Below are 22,760 nucleotides of genomic sequence, written 5' to 3'. Positions count from 1 at the left end.
AGCTTCAGTTTGTAGAATGTAGTGTAACAGCAGAGCTGGTGTAAGCTGGCTGACGAGTCTGTTGGCTACTGGTTTCCCCTCAGGTCAGAGGATAATCAGGAAAGGTGCAATCAGCAATGTTTATTTCACACACCAGGAAAGCACTAACACAAAGCCGTGCACTCTTATCGCTGCCCAGTCAATTTAAAGAATTACAATCAGGACAAAGAAACATACCACACTCCTTTGCTCTGCTGTGTTTTCCTCTTGGGGTCTGAGCTCCAAGACAGAGATAAAGGAAGAGAGTAATTAGCAAACACAAACCACCTGTGCATATCAGACTCTCCCTCCATGGCCCTATTACCTGAACCATTCCCAGCAACTCCCCCCTCCACGGCTGAGCTCTAACCAGGCCCTGATTACATTAGATTTCACAGGTTACATGTCCAGTGACTGCAGCTTCTCCTCATTGTTCTTCATAACCAACCTTCCCTTAAGTCTAGATCCAGCTGCAGTTCAGGATAATACTCTGCTTCTGTCAGCTAGTAAACAGACCAGAATTAAAAGTCAGCAACATGTATTTTCATTGTACATAAAACAAGCTACATGTGACTTGAAGCATTTTGCCAGTGAATACTTTTCAATAAAGGATTAAAGCTGTTCAGCAGATAACATCCAAGCTGTTGTGCTATTGGTTGTATTTGACAGTGCATCACAAATGTAATCATTGTTGCTTTTTTCCACAAAAAGTAATCTGAGAGCAGAAGGGAGCACATTTTCTATGCATGTTCATTTATATTTATGTATTCATGTTCTTTGAATAGGAAAGTATGCTTTTGTCATCCTCAGGTACAAGGTGCTGTGATGAAGATGTGGCAGCCCTTCAGGGACATATCTGCACCTTTTCAAAGGGGACATTATCTCGTAGCAAAGCACCGAAGCTTCTTTATTCTTGCTGGGGACAAAATTGTTCTTTCAGATGTACAAAGTAAAATATATTAAAAAAAATAAACCCCTGCTGAGTGCACAGGCTAGCCATAGTGACAGGGATCATTTGTACTAAGGGTCTGTGTCTGAATGTACTGCATATATTGGTTATTTAGCAGCATGGCATGGTGCAGTAGTAAGTAACATGTGTTGGTAATTAACAGTTTAGTTTGTGATCATTTAAGGATGTTTTTCTTCCTCTCGTGAATATTTCAGTTGTTTGCTGTGTTTTGTCACAGAGTCATGCTTATCAAATCCAAACCACTAATCACAATCACGCTCTCGTGGTAAATGCACAATCGTTATCGCAAAAAAGATGCTCAACTGCTGATTTGCAGAATGTCCAATTTTGTGTCAATCAAAGATTTTAAAATCAGCCGTATCCAGATTTATATCAATTATATTAAATATTATCTTTATATTAAATATTATCTAGGTCTGGCCCATGACAGCATGGAGAAGGTGTCACTGGCCCTCGACAGATTATGAATTGGGATGTTTGTTCTGGTCCCTAATCGCTGGAATGAACTGAGATCTTTGATTACTTAGAATAAAGATGTTTTTATATATGGATTTACCAAAACATCCAAATATGCAGTCACATTTTAGCTTTCATTATGAACTGTGTGAGTCATCCTCTTCTTTCAATTTCACCTTTTAGGCGTCACCTCATCAGATCATCTGCCTTCATCTCACCCCATCCCTGCCATCCTCTTCTGTCACATCTACCCTCTGCTCTGTCCACACTGCTGTTCTGCACAGGCCTGAACCTGGTATCAGACTGAATGTGTGTAAATGAGGGCATATTTAATTAGATGATTTGAATACTTAAAAATGGTAAGGGAGGAAAAATAAAAAAATAACTTAAGGAAAATAATCGACGGGGGAAGTTTCATGGTGACGTCTAATAGTTATGACTTTTTACCCCGTTCACCTGGGGTCTCGCCTCAGACTCTCCGGTTTCTATGAGTAGTCAAGAGATGCATAATAATAAACCTTTTTAACAAGTTCAGTAGGTGGATCCCGACAGGCAGTCTCAGGTTTCGCTTGTCTTCACACCTAAACAACTTACACTCTTAAAAGTCAGCCTCAGTTTTACCTTGGAGCCTGTTTCACCAACTGTTCCTCCATATTTATGAGGTGTAAGAACAAGAAGTCTCAGCCTGAGCCATGAAACAAAGTTCTTAAGTAAACTGCTGCCATCCCAGCTTGGGTACTCTCGAACCTCTGATGCAGATCGCTTGCTGTAGGGCATGTTTCACAGCACTGTGTGATATTCTCAGATTCTGAAGACATGTCTGATACAGAATATAATAAAATACATCTCCTGAAGGGCTGTTTGTTCTGTATGTGTGGGTCAGGAAGGAGTTGGGCTTTTTTAATGCTGTAATGTGAAAGAAGAAACCAAACAGTCACTGTTCACTGGGTCAACAAACAATCTCCTTTTCACAAGCACACACACACATTTTTGCATGTGCGAATGAAAACACGTTGAACTGATATGAGCAGACATTATTTTCTTTACAAAACAGTTTCACACTGACACTATTTACTGAAATGTGAAATAAATTGAAATCACACTTATTAGAAATACTGCAACATGAGAGAAGGATGCTGTACCGATGCTGCTGTGCTTCAGTACGATCTGAGGCACAGGATGAGCTACAGTCTGATCAGTTTGGTGGGTTCACTGACTGCTGCATGTATCTATGCCAGCATGAACATTTATTGTTGATGTCTTTCTATTGTCTGTACTTTTATCAGTCAACCTCTTTGAGTCAAACGATTCTTTTTAATCATTCATTCATTTGTGATTACTTGGCACCTGCATCTGTTTGTGTGCTCAGGGTTAATAATGGGCTCTTTATAGCAACTGTTTAAAAAGGCTACTCACTGTGTTGTGTTGCAGTTCAAATCTTTAAACCTTAGTCGATAGTATGGAAATGCTCACATGCGGACTCCCACTCAAGCCTGCAGGCTGAAGGAGGCGAGGGACCGGGGGAGGCAGCCATCTACCAGGAAGAGGTTTTAATCACTTTCACACAGTGTCAAAGATTGAGAGGCTGAGTGTGAGTGGGTGGCTGCAGAGCAGTGCAACATATTGTTAGCGCTTCTGTGACAAACACACCCTGTCTCATTAGAGAAAAGAACACATTTATCTGCAGCGTTTTCCTTTGTGAAGCAACAGTAAACGAGACACAGTCACCACAGACTGTCCTCACACTTACATGTGGTGCTTTCTGCTTCTGAAAACTGCATCAAGACAGTCTAAACACGATGTCTGTTTTATGGCTAATTCGGTTTTCAGGAGCAATTTATTCTCTTCTTTTACTTCTTTTACTAAGCAGGTGATGGATGATGGTGGGGATGCGGGGGGTAATAATAGATCAGTGCCTGCATGATTCCATTTCCACCCTGTAATGAATGAGACAGCTTGAAAATTAAAGGCATCCACTTTATGGTGGAGGGCAAACCCACCAGGGTGAATAATACTGTGCAAACCGTGTTTGGTGTACAGCAGTTGAGTGATAAATAATTTCCTTGCTCTCATTCCACGGGTAGTGACGACATCTTTCATCACAGCTGAACAGCACGGCTCACTGTAAGCTACCGGGGAGGTGGGACGCATCTGGTCATGTAGCTATCACAGATGGTTTTACATGTTGTGAAGAAGCTGCCCACAGGAGCAGTCCTTCAGGAAATTACCCAAAAAATATATTTCTTTTTACCCTGTTCAACTGGCCGTGCCCGCTGGCAAAATAAAAGGCAAAGTGAGCAGAGAAAATAGTACAAGTTTCCTTATACTGCACTCAAGGAAAAAAAGGAAAGTAAATCCCAAAAAGTTGATTCTGTTCATCTGGATGTTTTCAGTGGGAGAAAGGTTTCATCACTCATCCAGGTGACTTCTTCAGTCTCAGCTGACTGCAGGTTTCCCCAGTCTTAGAAACAGCACATTTGCATAATGACTGAAACCAGCCCACTGAAGGAACAATGGGCTGGGAGGTCAGTCCTTCATCATTAATATGCAAATTCTCATGACCATTGATCAGCAACCACTGATCAATGGTGTAGGGCAGCGGTCCCCAACCCCCGGGCTGTGGACTGGTACCAGTCCGTGACTCATTTTTATGGTTTTCAGGGTTTTTATCATTAACTCGGTTTCCCTGGGTCTTTTCCCGTGTTGTAGTTGTGTGTCTTATTTTGAAAGATGTATTTACGTGTTACCATAGCGACCAGAGAGCATTAAGGGGCAGAGAGGAGGATGTTGCTCTCAATGTTTTTGGCGCGTTTTAGGAGTTACACCGTGAATTCACGTTTATTATTATATTTACAAAATACCACAGTTTTTGTCTTTGTGGTATCATTTTACTTTGTTGTATTTATCCGCCACACCTGAAAGGCCGGTCCGTGAAAATGTTGTTGGACGTTAAACCGGTCCATGGAGCAAAAAAGGTTGGGGACCCCTGGTGTAGGAGACCAGATCCTTGTGGTTGACCAATTTTTGGTGCAGTGTGTTTTGGGATTCACTGTGATTGCAGCCATTCCCCAACTCTCTGTGAATGGTAATCATGGCCATGAATCAGTGGTTGGTGATCAACGGTCATGAAAATTTGCATGTTAATGTATTTGGGGAAACCTGCATTTAGCTGAGGCTGCAGAAGTCACTTGGATGAGTGACAAAAGTTTCTCCCACTAAAAACACTTTGTCCAAGGAAAAATATTAAAATAAAACTTTTATTTTCTTTCAGATTTACACTCATGTCTGTAATCTTTTACACACCTTCAGTGTATGTGATTTATTTCTGTGGGAAAAGACTTAACACAGGAATTAAACACATAACTGGCATGATGTGAACACTACAGCCACCCGCTACAACATGAATGTCACATGATCACAGAAAAACCTGAGACTCATTTACTGTGAAAGACGAAACGTTTAATTGCACCAGTTTGAACTGATTACATTTATTAACCACAGTGTGAAGCTTAAGTTCATGAGATGAAATAAAATCTTGACTCTAATCTGTCTCTGTTTTTTTTCACTCAAAACACTCGTTGAGAGTAAGTGTGATTCACTAAACTTAAACCAGCATGTATGAGAAGGACCGCTCAGGACGATTACGAAAAGATCCGTAATAGAAAAAAACTTCAAGCTATTAAAGCTATACTATTATAAAATGGATAAATGACAGAATGAGTACTTGGGGTGACCACCGCTGAAGGCCTTTTGATCTAAAGAGCGACTGAACTATGAACGCAGTGAATAAGGAGGAGAGAGGAGACAGCTGTGAATACTGAACTATGTTTGAAGTTAATACAACACAAAGTTGGCTTAAAAATGTATAAAACAGAATACAATGATTTTCAAATTATTAACGCTCTGATAGCATGAATACATCGGATGGTGACTGAATCTGAGATGCCAGCAGTCGCCAGCCAAGACGAAACCAAAGCAGTAGTTTGTAATAAAGTATTTGTCCTCACACAGAACTCTGTGTAACTTCAGGAATTTAGGAAATAATGAAATTGACATGCTCCAGTTCCATAACAGGTAAATAATTCTTATCACTATCAGAGAAGATCGCAGCACTAAGAGAGAAAAACAAACTCCCATATGTTGGGATATGAGAACTCTTGAGCAGATTTACAGACAAATTTAACAAAAAACAAACAGTTTGTTGCCGTTAAAAGCAAAGGTCCAAAATCCAAAATGTCTAAAAGAGTGAGCACGAGAGTAAGAAAAATGAAGGAAATACACTCAGAGTGGAAACTGGAAGCATACCTAAGGCTAAAGAGAAAGACATTTACAAAGTAAAACAGGAACGAGATAACATGGTCACGCACTAAACAATGAAGTCAAAGGTGACCACAGAGGCGCTAATTCCCTACTCAGGATACAGAGATAATAAACAGAAGCTGGAACCCAAATACAAGGAGTCCAAAACTGTGGACAATGAAACTCAAACTCACGATGAGAATAACTGTGACTATGACAATGCCAGAAAAGTAAGCAGCTAGGTACTCAAAAAACAATGAGGTCTGAAAATAATAATAACAACAGTATTAGACTAAACAAAACTCGACCATGAACTAAAAACTAAGAACATAAGAACAAAAGTATCACACAGACAGGAAGTGACCTGAGCCTCCACAGCAGGCACAGCCTGCTCTGCCCTGTCCTGTAGAGAGTAGAGATGGCACGATACCACTTTTTTATGTCCGATACCGATACCGATATCATAAATTTGGATATCTGCCGATACCGATATTAATCCGATATAGTGTGTTTTTTAACCAATAAAACTGTTTTTTTAATATCTTGCTGCATTTTGTATAAGTTCATACTCAAGTTTAAATAAACAACAACACTAAAGCTATTCTGTTATACCTGTATGTAAAAAAATACGCTGCACCCAAAATATTTCATAGTTCAGCAACACTGATCAATCTAATAAACTTAAACCTGCTCCATCCTTCCTATTCTGGTATTTTAAAGAGTACTTAGCAGAAATATTAAGCAACCTAACTAATAGGGTTGCAAACTCCCAGCAAAAAAAAAAAAAAAGGGAACCACCGCCCACCCTCCACCTCATGATGCTTAATCGACATAATCAACTTTAATTTGATGCAGTGTGAAAAAAAAAAAAATGCACAGAAATAAATTATTTTTCAAGAATAATTAAATAGATTCAACATCTTTCTTCTACAGAATTGCAGACTGCACAGATGGTAACTTCCCAAAGGAAAAAGTACTATAGCTTACTAGGGTATATTAGACTTAACAGTTACTATATACAGTAATGGACTTCTATACATTTTACATCAGATTAAAACTTTGGGTGTAAGATTCAGATAATTATTTATTAAAAGCTCGACATTTTAAATGAGAATAAGAAAGAAAAGTATGTCTTTGTGCCCCCTTTTCCCTGTTAATGCCCTATCGGCCCCCCTGGCTACACTTTGCTAGATCCGCCCCTGCACAGTTACCAGCCGTCAGCTGTAGAAAAGGATCCTGGTGTAGAAAGTAATATTAAATAAATTCTAACAACAGCTTATCAAGGTTAAACGTGCTGCTGTTGTTCAGCTGCTGTTTTCCTCCTTGTGGTGCAAAGTGGGCCAAAAACAAAGAAGAGAGACGGACTTGCGACAGAAAAGCCGATCAGCTGATCATTAAGGAGTTTCATGAAGTAGCGGCAGGAGAGGGAGAGAGAAGAGGCAGACGCTCCACATATCGGTGGTTAAGCTTAACGCAGGTACGCTTTACAAACATTCAGAGATGAACTTACACACTTGCTTTACTTCTCTCTGGGATAACTTCCTCGGAGATGAAATGCTGGATTGCTAGCAAGGCTACAAATACACACAGCCGCTCAATCACGTGATGCACACTGCTCCGACTGCTACGGTTATGAGCCGAGTTACGCCATGTCGCAAGTTTTGTGAGGTGCTTTTTTGATATTTAATGGATCGGATTATATTTTTTATTTCTCGCCGATATCCGATCCAGTAATTTACGTCAGTATCGGACCGATACCGATACCTAATATCGGATCGGTCCATCTCTAGTAGAGAGTCCAGTTTATTGTTCAGATGAACACCAAGGTAGCTATCCACAGCCTCAGGGTCGGTACCCTGGATGTTTAGTTATTGCAGTGGATGTTTAGGATGTTTATGCCTGAACAATATGAACAATATGCACATTTGAGTTTGTTTGTGTGTGTTTTTGCATTCGTTTTCACCGTGACAGTGAAGAGAAACTTTGGAAATCAGATTAGTTTAAAGAAGTTTTTTTCTTAGTTTTGGTAATACCTTCTTCTCTGGTGTGATGTACTCACACCACAGAAAGTTGGGAGTTTTCTGCTCATGGGTTTTTTAGCAGCATGGCTGAGGCAGCTGAGGACGTATTCTGACTGTTCCCAGCGCACATCATCATATATGCACGCTGAATGCCATCACTAATTAATTCCTCAGCAGCAGCAGCCTCGAGTACATTTGCATCTGCAGAGATGTTGTCATCAAAGCCCTTTATCAAAATAAATACATTAAAAAATCTGATATAAAACTGTAACAGCAGTCGTGTCATCATGTCACAGTGACAGAGGCCGAACCACAGTCTGTGTTTAGACGTAACAACATGGTGAAAAACTGCTAACTTCAATATTGGCCCCTAACGGGGGTTTTTCAGCAAATAATTGAAGGAAAGTAAATTATTAAATAGAGTGCATACCATATTTTGTTATAAATGCAGTAGGAAAAGCAGCCACAGACAGCAAACACTGAGTTATTATTACAATTCAAAATACTGTGAAAAATACACTCTGCTTTAGCTAAAGCTAGGATCAATGTCACAATGATGTTAAATAAACTATCTGGAATTATATTAATAAACATAGTCTTTATTAGCATGTGAAAAACAAACAACTTCACAGCAGTTAAAAATAAAAAGTGCATTTAGTTCATTAAAACAAGGTTATTTAGTTTAATATTCGTGGTGATTCCCTCCCACGCTTTATGACTTCCTGCTTCTACCTAGTACGGTCAGACCACCGAAAACAGAAAACACGAGCAAAACACTGATTAAAAGTTAATAAAGTACATGGAGAAAATAACAATTTGTTTGTTTTTTTCCAGATAAGTTTCTCTTTCTCTAAACTGACCCTAGCTAACATTAGCAAGCTAACTTAACTGTCATTGATATTTAGAGGTGACATTTTAGTATCATCTGTTTAATGTATATACATGTAATGTAAGACAATCTAAAGAAGCTGCACTCATCAGCCACTCGCTCAGGCACACCTGACACTGGGTTGGATCCCTTTTGTTTTCAGAACTGCTTTGATTCAACGAGGTTCTTTATAAAAATAAAGCACTGAGTTATATTTCATGTGTGACACATCTGAGTGTCAAAAGATAACAGTGGAAAGATGTGGAACAGTTAGAGTGAGGGCAGGTTATTATACAGCTATGGAGATTAATAGTTTATACAGTGTGCCTCTGTTTGGTCTGGCGTCCTTCTCTGAGAACACGAATCATGATTATGTAGTGTGCATGTATCCTGCTCACACACTGCAAACATCTCTGAGTCGGTATATTCATTACTACAACGCCATGAATGATCACACTGAGAAGTCAGACACTTTCCACTGAGCTGAACATGTGTGTAAACAAATGTTCTCATCTGGAGTGTTTGTGGGGCGCAGCGGCCTGATGATGCAGAGCTTCTTGCAAAACATCGACTATATTCAAGAAAGATAATTAGACTACAAGCAAACACTTTTCCACAGGATGTATTGATCAGCTGTGAAAGCTTTGAAGGGGTCAGTGTGTATGTCGGATTGTGTGCACACTAGAAGGTTAAGAACCAACAAAAAGCAGCAAGCTTGACTCTGATTTAACAAGCACAATATCTGAATGTCCAGAATTAATTATATAGCTGCATGATGGATGAAAAACTCACTTTTTGACAAGGCCATTACATTTTACTGAAAAAGCCAGCTGTATAAAGAACTGCAAAAACTGATATGATCTTCATCCTCATGGAAAAAAAACGTCCTTGTGCATCTTGTCTCATTTTTGTGCTGCTACTTCTGCAGTACACACTTTGTCAAGTGCATTTGACAATTCAGCGTGTCTTCAGTGCGAAGTATCCAGGCCGAAGCGACTTCAAAATTATTGCTGCAGTGTTTCTGCTTTGTCTGTCTGTCTGCTCATCAGGTCATTGGGTAGCTCAGAAAGCCCAGGCTAGGCTGGGGTTAGCATGCACTTAGCTTTAACACTACTTACTCGTTAGCTTTGTGTTAGTGTGCTGCGTGTGCAAATGTCGTGTTAACAGCATAATGAAACTTTTTCTGTCCTGTATGCAATTTGCATTTTACTTTATTGTGCTCTTGTTCTTTTGTGGAATAAAAACACTCCTCAGATGCGATGGACTGCTTTGGTTCATGTGCAGGGAGAAAGAAAATAACAAAGTCCATTGTTGCCAACTCCTCAGTAAGGAAAATCGCTATTGGCTGTCCTGAAAGCCGCTAGAAGTCGCTAAATGATGTCATTGCCTAATTTGCATAATTGGTCATGCTTATGTAATTGTAACCTACTGTAGGAGAAATATCATCGTGGAAGAGACATAAAGTGAGTAAAAAACACATTAAATGCATTTAGAATTTATTTAGAACTACAAATTAAATTTCTTTTAGCAATTATTGGTTTTTTTAATGTCACAATTCCAACCCTGCTCCTTTATCCGGGCTTGGACCTGCAAAAGTGACCCGAAATAGGCACTCTGGTGGAGTTACTTTGTGTCTGTGTTTTTTAAAGTAGTTTTAAACCTTGTGATCCACGAAAAGTAAGAGTAAAAGAAGAACTGACTGCATTACAGTCAGGACAGGAGCAGCGGCTTCGCTCATGCACCATTTATTTGCAGTTTTGGAGGCGTAGAGGAGGGGTCCCCAACTCCAGGCCTCGAGGGCCAGTGTCCTGCAGGTTTTAGATCTCACTCTGGGTCAGCACACCTGAATCAAATGATTAGTTCATCACCAGGCCTCTGGAGAACTTCAGGACATGTTGAGGAGGTCATTTAGACATTTGAATCATCTGTGTTGGTTCACGGACACATCTAAAACCTGCAGGACACCAGCCCTCGGGGCCTGGAGTTGGGGACCCCTGGTGTAGGGGGTCAACATCTCCGGCTCTGACAGCAGCTGGCGACTGCTGCGTGATGACGATCCGTCGCCTGTGAGCGCTTTGGCATGGGTGAGGTGCCCACGGCAGCACGCGCTGCTTGTTGAGAGTAAGAGCGATACATCCTAATAACACCAGAAAAAGTCGCCAGATTTGTCGCTAAGGGGGTCTGAAAACTTGCTAAATATAGCGACAAAGTCACTAAGCTGGCAACACTGCCAAAGTCAGCTGACTGCAGTGCGAGCGTGCAGCCAGAAAAAGGCGCATTTGAATTTTTTTTCCTTTCTCTCCTTCTGAAAAAGAGAAAAATCTTTATAACAGGATTATGGCACAATTGCAACTGTAAAGAAATTACCAAATATGATGCTAATTTCATTAGCAAGCTAATTTTTCCGTCAATGATATTTTAGAGGTGTCTTATCATTAACATATTAATAGTCTCAAATGTATGTAGTTACATGGAACGTAAGACAAGCAGTCCAGTAAATGATTACACTGCTGTGTTAGTGAAAATGTTCATGTGATTGCAGCAACACGTCACTTTGGAACGTTTGAACAGTTCCACAGTCTACAAACTACTTTATATAGTTTCATTCAGGGTTGTCACATCTATAGAAAGTTTTATAAAAACCAGCAAAATAGCTATCAGTCAACTTAATGTAGAAATGTGTTAGATGTTTATTGTGTCTTTTGGTGACGAGAGTCTGTAATTAAGAGTAGAAAAACACAGAAAATGATAAATACCAGAGTATAAAAGTATTTGCAAAGTCTTCAGGGCACAGTTGTATACTGTTTATCGTACTTGTTTCAGGCATTTTTGACAACTTGCCACTCAGACTGTTGAGATCAGGACTCTGCTGTAAGCTCATCAGCTGCTCCGGTCAGTTTGTTCTTACACTGGCTCGAGGTTTAGATTCATAGTTTTACTGCATTGTATAAATTCACAGTGAGATGCTCCAGATGGTTTTGGTTATAGAGACGAATACACAGCTAAAATGTATACATGCAATCACTCTGTGCCAAACCAAATTTTCATATGATGGTTTCCTGGGAAGAAGACGTGTAAAGAGCTCGATAGTCGACATTTCTGAATTCTACAGTTTGGGCACTTATATATTCTGACTTGACCGCTTTGGGAACACAATACAACAGCAGTGGTTAATTTGGATATCAGGGGAGTTGGTGGTGTATATGTGGTGTAAGCAGAGATGGAGCCTGATGTTGTTATTCGGACTGATAAAAAAGCTGGATTTGTATCTAAAATCTTGCCTAGTGCAGGTTTAAACTGTGATGTGAAGTGGGCATCAGTCACAGAGTGTGCATGTCATGTGTTTGGTGTGTGTGTGGTGCAGGGCATGCAGCCAGCAGGCTGCTGGAGTGGAAAGCTTTCTGCCTGGTCACTAAGTGGGGTCGCAGCCCAGCACTGACCACTGCACTCCTTCATCCTCCACTTCACTCCCTCCTCTCATCACTCTCTTCCTCTTTACTGTCTGCCTCCTTCCTTCCAATGGACCAGTCCCCCTCCTCCCCCTCCTCCCCTGCTGCTGTTTCATAGCATATCTCCTTCCATCTTTCCCCTTTTTTTCTCTTTATCTGAGGCATCCTCTCCCCGTCTCTTCTGTCCTTTCCATTTCTGCAGCTTTCACTTTCTTAAAGCCTCTTTCTTCCCCATCGTTTCTTTCCCCTAAGGCACCTCTTTCTCTTCGTCTAACCACATCTATTCTCTCACCACGGCTCTGTTTTATTTATGTTTTTGCTCTTTCCTCCACTCACTTTATGTTTCTTCATTATAAATGGATCCGTCAGCTGCAAACACTATACACTGTGCTGCTCCAAATACAAGAAATAATTAGATAACCATGTTTAAAGGTTTCATCACATGTTGGTTATATATACAAACATTTGGAATATCTTAGACACTCAGACACTGTATTCTTCCTCAGTGTCTGAGTTTCACATTCAATTAGAAATAATAATGGGCACTACAGTGTACAAGTGCAGAGTCTTAGCTTTAATTTGAGCAAGTTAGCATTAAAAGAACGTGATCTCCCACACAGTCCTTCCAATATTGATGCTAAGTTTCTGAAGTCAAGGGATTTTTAGTAATTGGACAGATACCCATGAACTTAAATAGATTCATGATACTGAAGCTTTTGTGCAAAAGTCTTTACAGTCAGTGAATGTTCGAAGTTTTGCACCCACAGAGACGATTCTTTGCATCAATACTAGACCTTTACTCCAAACTCTTTCAGATCGTGTTTGTTGTCCTGTATCCATCTTTAGTCTGATCTTCAGTCCACGTATACGATTCTGGTTTGACAGAGAGTGAGAAGAGCTTTCACACATCCTCACGTCCACGCAGCCTCCAAAATCTTGACTGCACTATAAAATCTAATTAGGTCACAGAACTCAAAAAAACTATGCAAACTCGTTGCCTCAAAAAAATTGAGTGAAGTTTACTTAAGATGACTAAGTTAAGGCAACTTATTCACTTTAAGTACGGAGTAAAAACCTATTTAGTTCCCAGAACTCAAAAAAAATATGGAAACTCGTTGCCTCAAAAAAACTAAGTAAAGCTTACTTAAGATGACTGTTAGGACAACTTATGCATTGCAAGTCTGCAGTATTAACAATAACTTGATATTTCTGACTGTACAATACTAATTGTTTACCTACTGACAAACATGTTAAGTTCAACTAAATGAAAAAACAATTGGTGGTAACCTGAATATGATTAAAAATAATTAACAACACTTTTTGTAATGATCTTAAAATCAGCCCAACTTTTATTTTCAAACACAACAAAGTATAACAGCCAACATACTGGACACTGTTCTGCTGAACAACAAACAATTATATTGACATCACTGTTATAATCTTACAATGAAACAAAGTCTCAGATGTAATTATTCTGAAAATAAGTTTAGGCCTACCACAGTTTGTTTTGTACTTACATTACTTATATAATCAAAATAAAATATTTGTTGTTCTGTCACAAGTGCAGTCTCTGATTAAACAACACATTTGTTTTCCATTCCAACACATGAGCTGGAATGTTGTATTATTTTAAGGATGCTTGTTTCCAGTCCAGGCATTACTGCCTGAATGACTGTCATGGATCGAGGTGATCCAAATGTAGGTGCAGAAGAAAGTCTTTAACTTCCCTTAAGTACAGTGGCAGTGGATGTGGGTTGGAGATGCAATGAGCTTGAACCTGCAGGCGACCATCTTCACTGACCACACCATCTGTGACAGAGGACTCATCTCTCCTGGTGTCCTGCAAGCAAACATCATATTCATATTTTTTGGAACATGAACTTAATTGCTTTCTTAAAACATTTTTTTCTGCATTTGGTATAAAACAGACTCCAATTTAGACGATCTCAGGCTCCCTCCCACGGAGAGGTGACATTCAATGTCCCAAATTGTCAGTCTGCATAGCCCTGACCACCACCCAACACACAATAATGTCATGAAAGCATCATTTTAAAAGGGCTATGCAAACATGGCCAATAACTTTCATTCTAATGATGTGCAAAATGATTTGGGCACAAAACAAATTTTGCTGTTAGAAAACTTGCAGACTTCACTATATACAGTGTAGACCCTCTAAACTAAGTTTGGGGGATGTGATCTTTCAAGAAATGCAGACCAAACTGTTGTTGTTTGTTTACTTACACAGCATGTCTTGTAGAATTAACTGTGGTCACCAGCAACAGCATAGTGTAGTCATATCTCAAGTCTAATAACAGAAGACAGGAAAAGATCAGTGAAGAAACAACTTCCCCAAACCAAAGCACAAATAAAACAATAAGTAAAACAGGCTGATCTAAAGTATGATTAAAGTTCAGCCTGATTAATATAAATGTCACTGACAGTTGCTAATATATTGGAAAACCAAAATACTTACTGATGTCTTTCTGTCCAACAGCAGGAGTGCTGGTCTGAGCCTCAAAGACAGTAAGAAGCAAGCAGAGGGAGAAAAAACAGAAATTTTTTTAGAAGCTGATTTGATCCTTAATGGCTGTGCAATCATTGTAACTTACAACACAGAAGGTCAATGTAGACCCCATACAACCAAATTAGACTAACAGAGATAGTATTAAAAACACCATCTACTACTGTGTCTGAATGTGTGGTATTGGCACTGTCAGTTTAGGCCTAAAGAGATATGTGTTTAAAAAAAGACCACCTAATTTAAATATAATCATTACATGCTTGTTAAAAAGTTAACTTCGAATATATAAAGTTTCTAATAAGCAAAATGACCAGATCTAACATATGGCAGGGTTTATATGTAACATAATGTTTCTTATGATTCAACTGTGGAATTTAACTTAGTTCTTTAGAAGGACAACCTATATTACTACAACCTAAACTTTAACCATTTCACAGGCCACTAATCTGGATTATAGCTTTCACAACAAAACTTGTTTTTAAACACATTTTTAACAAAATAAATACTATTGTTATTATTATTATTTAAAATGTAATTAAACAGAAAAGTCGGTTAAATATAAAAGCAGTTTGCTTATGTTGTTAAATAAAGGCTAGATTTGACATTAATAGATGCCACACATGTTCAAAAGCTGCCACAAAGCATTAAAAAAATAGACGTGTCTGATGTCTTGATAAATCAAGCATATATTTGAACTTTACACAGCTACATTCTCGCCTGAAAATATCTTAAAAGTTTATTTTGTGACCCAGAAAAAATAATATTTAAAAGTTTTTTAGCCGTGCTCCTCCGCCATTGCCGCATTTGAGTTTTGGACGAATTGCATTCTGGGATATTTAGCTGTACCAAGTCCCTCCAAGTCCACACAAGTCACCACCGATACATGCTCGATAAAACGGGAGGAGCAAAAACCCATCCCGGAATTTTTCGCATTCTTGGCTTCATGCGTACTTTGAATTGGAACAGTACTTGGTCTCCGACGTATCACAAGTCCACACAAGTACGCATACGCAGGCTCTGACAACTGTGGCCGACAAATGCAATCCTCCTTTTCCCCAGACTACCCTTTCTGGGTCATAAAATAAACTTTTAAGATATTTTCAGGTGAGAATGTAGCTGTGTAATGCTCAAATATCTACTTAATTTATCAAAATATCACATATTTGCAAAAGTGCTTCGACGTTTTCGGAGAGCTCTGTTATTGGAGAGCTGACCGGGAGGTCAAGGCTCGATAGAGCCGGCGAGCACAGCTAACTCCTGGCTTATCGCTTTCAACCCCCCTGCGGTCTTTTGCTACTTAGGTTAAACATGATATATATAGTTAGTTAGTTAGTTAGTTAGTTATGGTTATAGATTGAAAATACCCCCCACACCCCACCCCTAACGGCTCCACCTCCCAAAGAATTTTGTCTGGGCTCTTATCTCATTTATTTATTTCAAACAATCAACAGAAAATTTCACAGACATAGTTTTATGTAAGGTTTTTAAGGCTGTGGTGTTAATTTTTAAGTAACATGAGCCCAGCAGCAGCAGCAACGCTAGGCTAACACTAACTAGCTAGCAAGATTTTAAACCTGGTGCTAAACTAAGAGAAGCCACAAATCAGTTTGAATAAGAGTAAACATTTACTCACCAAGTCAGTGTATCAGGTAAAGATCCACAGCAATGACAACAATAATATCTTGAGCTGAAGCTTCTCCAGGTTTGCTCATAAAAAATGTGCCATGAACATCCGGACTGTTCCGGACCGGAGGGAGGAGGACGGTAGTCACGTGGCATTTTCAAACCACATTGTTTCATCCTTCCGCAATGAGAAGCAAAACTTCCAGCTTACTTAGTTTTTCTAAGTTAAGACAACTCAAATAAATTGAGTTTATCAGCGTTTTTGCATAAAAACTACTGGTAACTTATTTAAATTGAGTTCTAATAACAAATTGATAAAAATTGAGTTCAGCCTACTTAATATTTTTAATTAAACACAATATTACATTTTAATATATTGCTTAGGCTGCTGCCCCCGCGACCCGGCCTCGGATAAAGCGGATGAAGATGGATGGATGGATGGATTACATTTTACAGTGATGCACATTATTGGATGCAGACGATGATTGCTTTACAAGTGGGCCATAACAGACCATGCAGCTGACCAGGAACAGGGCAACTGTGTGAAAAGCACAGATAGTAGCTGCAGTCAACACTTCAATTTTTTAAACATTCGGTTTCATTTCAGCGTTTTGTACGTTAAAACTCGGCTCTGCTCCGGTGCTCGCTGACTGACGAACAACAGCACAGGCAACAGTAGCCAACAGACGGCTTGCACCACAGACTTTGTGCACTGCCTCTGTCTGCAAACAAAGCTCACTGCAGGCAGACGGGCAGTTTTTGGAGTAGAGTGGGCACAAAATGTGTTACCTTTCCAGGACCATAAAAGCAGCTTTGGACTTGACAAGCCATGACAAAGTGTAGGGAGCAGGCTGGACTTGGGCCCAGCTGTCTGCTTTAGCCTCTTCCATTTCACCTGTATTCAGGTAAGAGCGATGGAAAGCCAACTCTTGTTGTGATTTGGCGCTATATAAATAAAATTGAATTCAATTATCCAATCATATAACTTTGTTGAACATCTGCACTCATAGATTTTTCCCATCTATTTTTCCCAGTCTTTTCAGGGTTTTACATCGAGGTCATGTCGATTTCCTTTTTTTCTCCTCATCGTGTTAACTTCTTTGGGTGGCTGTAGGTCTATCCAGCTGATTCTTGAACAGTTTTGGTCTGCATTCATTATTTAATCCCCTTTTAGAAATCAAAGCTGAACTGAAGGTTCCAGCTTAAAGGCAGACTAACACTAAGCAACCTGTGCTGTGCCCAAGTGTGTTTCACCCCTTAAATCCTGTTCAGCTGACTAAATGCTGCATGCCATGTGACTGCGCCTGGTTAGCCAACAATGTTTTTCTCAAGCGTTGCTTTGACAGCTGCCTCCGTAAAAACTGCTTCAAGTAATTAACAAATATGAGAAGACAGGATGTCACTGCTTCTCCAATTAAGTAACGACATGCATAAAATCATCAAACTCATGCTTTGCGAGAATGCTTTTCAAAAACACCGAAGAGCAAGCGGAAGAAGTGAGGTTGCTGAGACAAGCTGATGCCCACTCGTGCCCAGATTATTCTGCACACGGTGAGCGCAGGCCAGCAGGGGAGCGCAGACGACCATGCTTGAGCACAGTACGTGCTGAGTATGAGCACACCCTCAGTCATGTTGGTGTGTTTGCCTCACAGAGACAGGTCACAACTAGCTGAATGTTCTTTATGTTTGCTCTTAAAGTTTTGTCTCTACATTTGATAAAAAAAAACCTGTATCATGATTTGCTCTGCACTCAAAGCTTTTTTTCCAATAAACAAATTATTTTCACTTGTGTTCCTAGGCTTCCATCTTTTTGACCCTTTTTATGTTTCCTGTTAAAAACGTGCCTTGTTGTAAATCCAGCTGATGATTTTGACAAACCAACCAAGTTTTCTGTATATCTTCCTTTGGGCGTCTCTTCTCATCATCAGCCAACAATCCCTTTAACGTTAACTAGTAATGACTTCATGAACTTCTTCACAAATAAAATTTTTATCATTAGAGAAAAAATTACCAATAATCATCCCACAGATGTAATATTATCTACAGCTACTTTTAGTACCATCGATGTTAAGTTAGACTCTTTTTCTCCAATTGATCTTTCTGAGTTAACTTCAATAATTAATTCCTCCAAACCATCAACGTGTCTTTTAGACCCCATTCCTACAAAACTGCTCAAAGAAGTCCTGCCATTAATTAATGCTTCGATCTTAAATATGATCAACCTATCTCTAATAATCGGCTATGTACCACAGGCCTTCAAGCTGGCTGTAGTTAAACCTTTACTTAAAAAGCATCTCTAGACCCAGCTGTCTTAGCTAATTATAGGCCAATCTCCAACCTTCCTTTCATATCAAACATCCTTGAAAGAGTAGTTGTCAAACAGCTAACAGATCATCTGCAGAGGAATGGCTTATTGAAGCGTTTCAGTCAGGTTTCAGAGCTCATCACAGCACAGAAACAGCTTTAGTGAAGGTTACAAATGATCTTCTTATGGCCTCTGACAGTGGACTCATCTCTGTGCTTGTCCTGCTAGACCTCAGTGCAGCGTTCGATACTGTCGACCATAATATCCTATTAGAGCGATTAGAACATGCTGTAGGTATTACAGGTACTGCACTGCAGTGGTTTGTATCATATCTATCTAATAGACTCCAATTTGTGCATGTAAATGGAGAGTCCTCTTCACACACTAAGGTCAATTATGGAGCTCCACAGGGTTCAGTGCTAGGACCAATTCTATTTACATTGTACATGCTTCCCCTAGGCAGCATCATTAGAAGACATAGCATAAATTTTCACTGCTATGCAGATGACACGCAGCTCTATCTATCCATGAAGCCAGGTAACACACACCAATTAGTTAAACTGCAGGAATGTCTTAAAGACATAAAGACCTGGATGGCCGCTAACTTTCTGCTTCTTAATTCAGATAAAACTGAGGTTATTGTACTCGGCCCTGAAAATCTTAGAAATATGGTATCTAAGCAGATTCTTACTCTGGATGGCATTACCTTGGCCTCCAGTAATGCTGTGAGGAACCTTGAGTCATTTTTGACCAGGACATGTCCTTCAACGCACATATTAAACAAATATGTAAGACTGCTTTCTTCCATTTGTGCAACATCTCTAAAATTAGAAATATCCTGTCTCAGAGTGACGCTGAAAAACTAGTTCATGCATTTATTACTTCCAGGCTGGACTACTGTAATTCATTATTATCAGGATGTCCTAAAACTCACTGAAAAGCCTTCAGCTGATCCAAAATGCTGCAGCAAGAGTCCTGACAGGGACTAGAAAGAGAGAGCAGATTTCTCCTGTTTTGGCTTCCTTCATTGGCTTCCTGTTAAATCCAGAATTCAAAATCCTGCTCCTCACATACAAGGTCTTAAATAATCAGGCCCCATCTTATCTTAATGACCTTGTAGTACCATATCACCCTATTAGAGCACTTCGCTCTCACACTGCAGGCCTACTTGTTGTTCCTAGAGTATTTAAAAGTAGAATGGGAGGAGAGCCTTCAGTTTTCAGGCCCCTCTTCTGTGGAACCAGCTTCCAGTTTGGATTCGGGAGACAGACACTATCTCTACTTTCAAGATTAGGCTTCAAACTTTCCTTTTGCTAAAGCATATAGTTAGGGCTGGACCAGGTGACCCTGAATCCTCCCTTAGTTATGCTGCAATAGACGTGAGCTGCCGGGGATTCCCATGATGCATTGAGTTTTTCCTTTCCAGTCACCTTTCTCACTCACTATGTGTTAATAGACCTCTCTGCATCGAATCATATCTGTTATTAATCTCTGTCTCTCTTCCACAGCATGTCTTTATCCTGTCTTCCTTCTCTCACCCCAACCGGTCGCAGCAGATGGCTGCCCCTCCCTGAGCCTGGTTCTGCCGGAGGTTTCTTCCTGTTAAAAGGGAGTTTTTCCTTCCCACTGTCGCCAAAGTGCTTGCTCATAGGGGGTCATATGATTGTTGGATTTTTCTCTGTATGTATTATTGTAGAGTCTACTGTACAATATAAAGCGCCTTGAGGCGACTTCTGTTGTGATTTGGCGCTATATAAATAAAACTGAATTGAATTGAATAGACTCATGAAACACACCAGATTAACTTCCGAGTCAGTTTCAGGCAGCTCGTCATGAATACTGAATATTACTGTGAGGACAGTGTCTCCCACATCAGAGGGTTGATGCTTTTTGTTGCTTTTGGTTTAATTTTTGAATGTCCCTAAAAACAATTTGTCACCATCAAAATGCTTTTTACAAACCGTGTGATTAATAAGGGATGACGGGGACACATGCACCATGCGCTGTTGTTTTTATTCTCCATTTAAGAAGAAATTTATGTCATTTTTATCTCTTCTCTTGGTGCTGTGCTAAACCAGTGTCATAACCTACACAAAGTGCAGGTTTTGAGTTTTTTGGCAACTGAAGAGCTTCTAATTCTGTTACAGTCTCTTTTTTTCATCTGCCAAAGAAGACCCAGATACTGTCGGGTCGAATTTCTTCCTTCCTCTACTTTCATGTTTCATAGTTTGCCCTCGCTCTCTCTGTCTCCCTCTGCTCTTACCTCCTCTTCTCTCTCGTCTGTCTACTTGATTACTCGTTGCTCTCATCCCAACTCCTCTCTGCCAACTTGAATTAGAGCACAATCTCAGCTGATGGCCTCGGTTTTTACACCCAGATGTGTGTGTGCATGCATGGCAGTGACACATGGCATAAAAGATGCTTGAGGCTGAAAAAAGTTCCATCGCAGAATGTTTTTCCTCTTGATAAGAAAATGTTACATAAAAGAAAAGCCACTTTTAAATCAGGCACTCTAAGAGAAGCCAAACACTCCACCGCACACAGACAAACTGCACAAACACTGTGCACCATGGTACGGTTGTTTTAAAATCACTCGTTTTGTTTCTGTTTTTGGTTTGTTTCCCAAACTATCTGAGAATTATGTCCAGTGTTATTCAGCTTTGGAGAGACGGCACCAGGTTTATGGTCACAGTGAGTGTTTGATTCCACCTTCGTCACAGTGAACACTTTAAAGGACTCCTAAGTATCATATTTATATACATTCACAACATCGATACCAGTCATGTTAATGCTAAGGAAGTATAACATTTAAATAGTGAAAACACTAAATCACAAAGTGTTTCGGAGCATTGTCACATTTCATTTAGCTTGGCTAAAAACTCCAAGTGAGCATGTCACTAATAAACCACATCAGAGTGTTTAGTCCACTGACTGATCAGAAGAGTCTGGGGCAGATCACCAAGAATAAATACTGTATGAAGGTGCTGTGTGCATAACATGAAGGATTTACACCTAACGCTCATATTTACCTCAGCCGTGTTTCAGGGAGGACCGCTGCAGGCTCGATCGTAGCCTAGAAATCAAAGAAGGCGTTTGGCTCAAACTTGCATCGTACACCTGGTAGTTTGGTCAAACAGAGATCAGATCTCAGTGGATCCAAACTGCTCTGCAGTTCATTTGGAATCTCACCGAGACCGCTTCATCCAAAGGTTTTGGTTTCACATCTGCCCAAACGAACAGCAACAGGATTCAGTTTGAAAGCACTGAACAGCTCAGGTGTGAACACAGCCTTAAAGTCTGTTATGTTATTTCAGTCTTCAGTAAACTGTGATCAAGACTGAAGTTAGCACTTCAGTGTGTTTCTGTCCCTGAAGGATTCAGTGCATCATGGAAGGGTTTCCATTTAGTGTTTTACTTTCCCCGTGATCAGTGTCTTCACTAGCAAACAATCAGTAAATGTAGCTGATTTCAGCTGCTTCTCATGGAAGTATTGTGTCTGTAGCCTTTAGCAGGATGCGCTTTTTCCAAGGGGCCACAGTTAGGGCCTAATTGTACCATCGTCTACTCTCACCAACAGACTTCACAAAGAGATCGCATGAATATAGAGCAGAACGTAGCTGTGTAGCAGTGTATTACACTGTGTACATACAGCTCAGGTAGGACATTACTAATTTAAAATCCGAAACAAAAAATACATTTTGTTCTTTTGTGCAGATGATTCAACTTTCCTTTTGACATAATGTAAAGTGAAATAGGACCATATAGCGCTTAAATCAACAAGAAATGTTTCATTGGGAGGTAGAAGAACAACGTGATATTGAGATATTTTCTTTATATTTCTGGTGACTTGATTTTAATTTTAGCTGTGCCTACATGAGATTAAACTGGTTTTACTGAACGTTGTTTATCAAAGACAGCTGCCTTCATGTTGCAGCGAGTTGGCTGCTACGCTGGGTGGAAGCAACATATCATTACATACAAAGTAAAAAAGTATCAATAGTTTGACAATTTATAATTCCTCTTTTTATTAAACACAGAGCAAGAGTGACTAAACATGACTGAGGCTACACACAAACACAGAGTAAAACAGTTTTTCAAATATTAAAATATTTGCATAGGAAGCGACTTCCACAGGACCAGTCCATCTATTTTTAGTCAGTGTGTGTGTGTGTGTGTGTGTGTGTGTGTGTGTGTGTGTGTGTGTGTGTGTGTGTGTGTGTGTGTGTGTGT

Source organism: Oreochromis aureus, linkage group 15 (genome assembly GCF_013358895.1).
Source record: "Oreochromis aureus strain Israel breed Guangdong linkage group 15, ZZ_aureus, whole genome shotgun sequence".
Classification (NCBI taxonomy): Eukaryota; Metazoa; Chordata; class Actinopteri; order Cichliformes; family Cichlidae; genus Oreochromis; species Oreochromis aureus.
Note: the sequence above shows the minus strand (reverse complement) of the source record.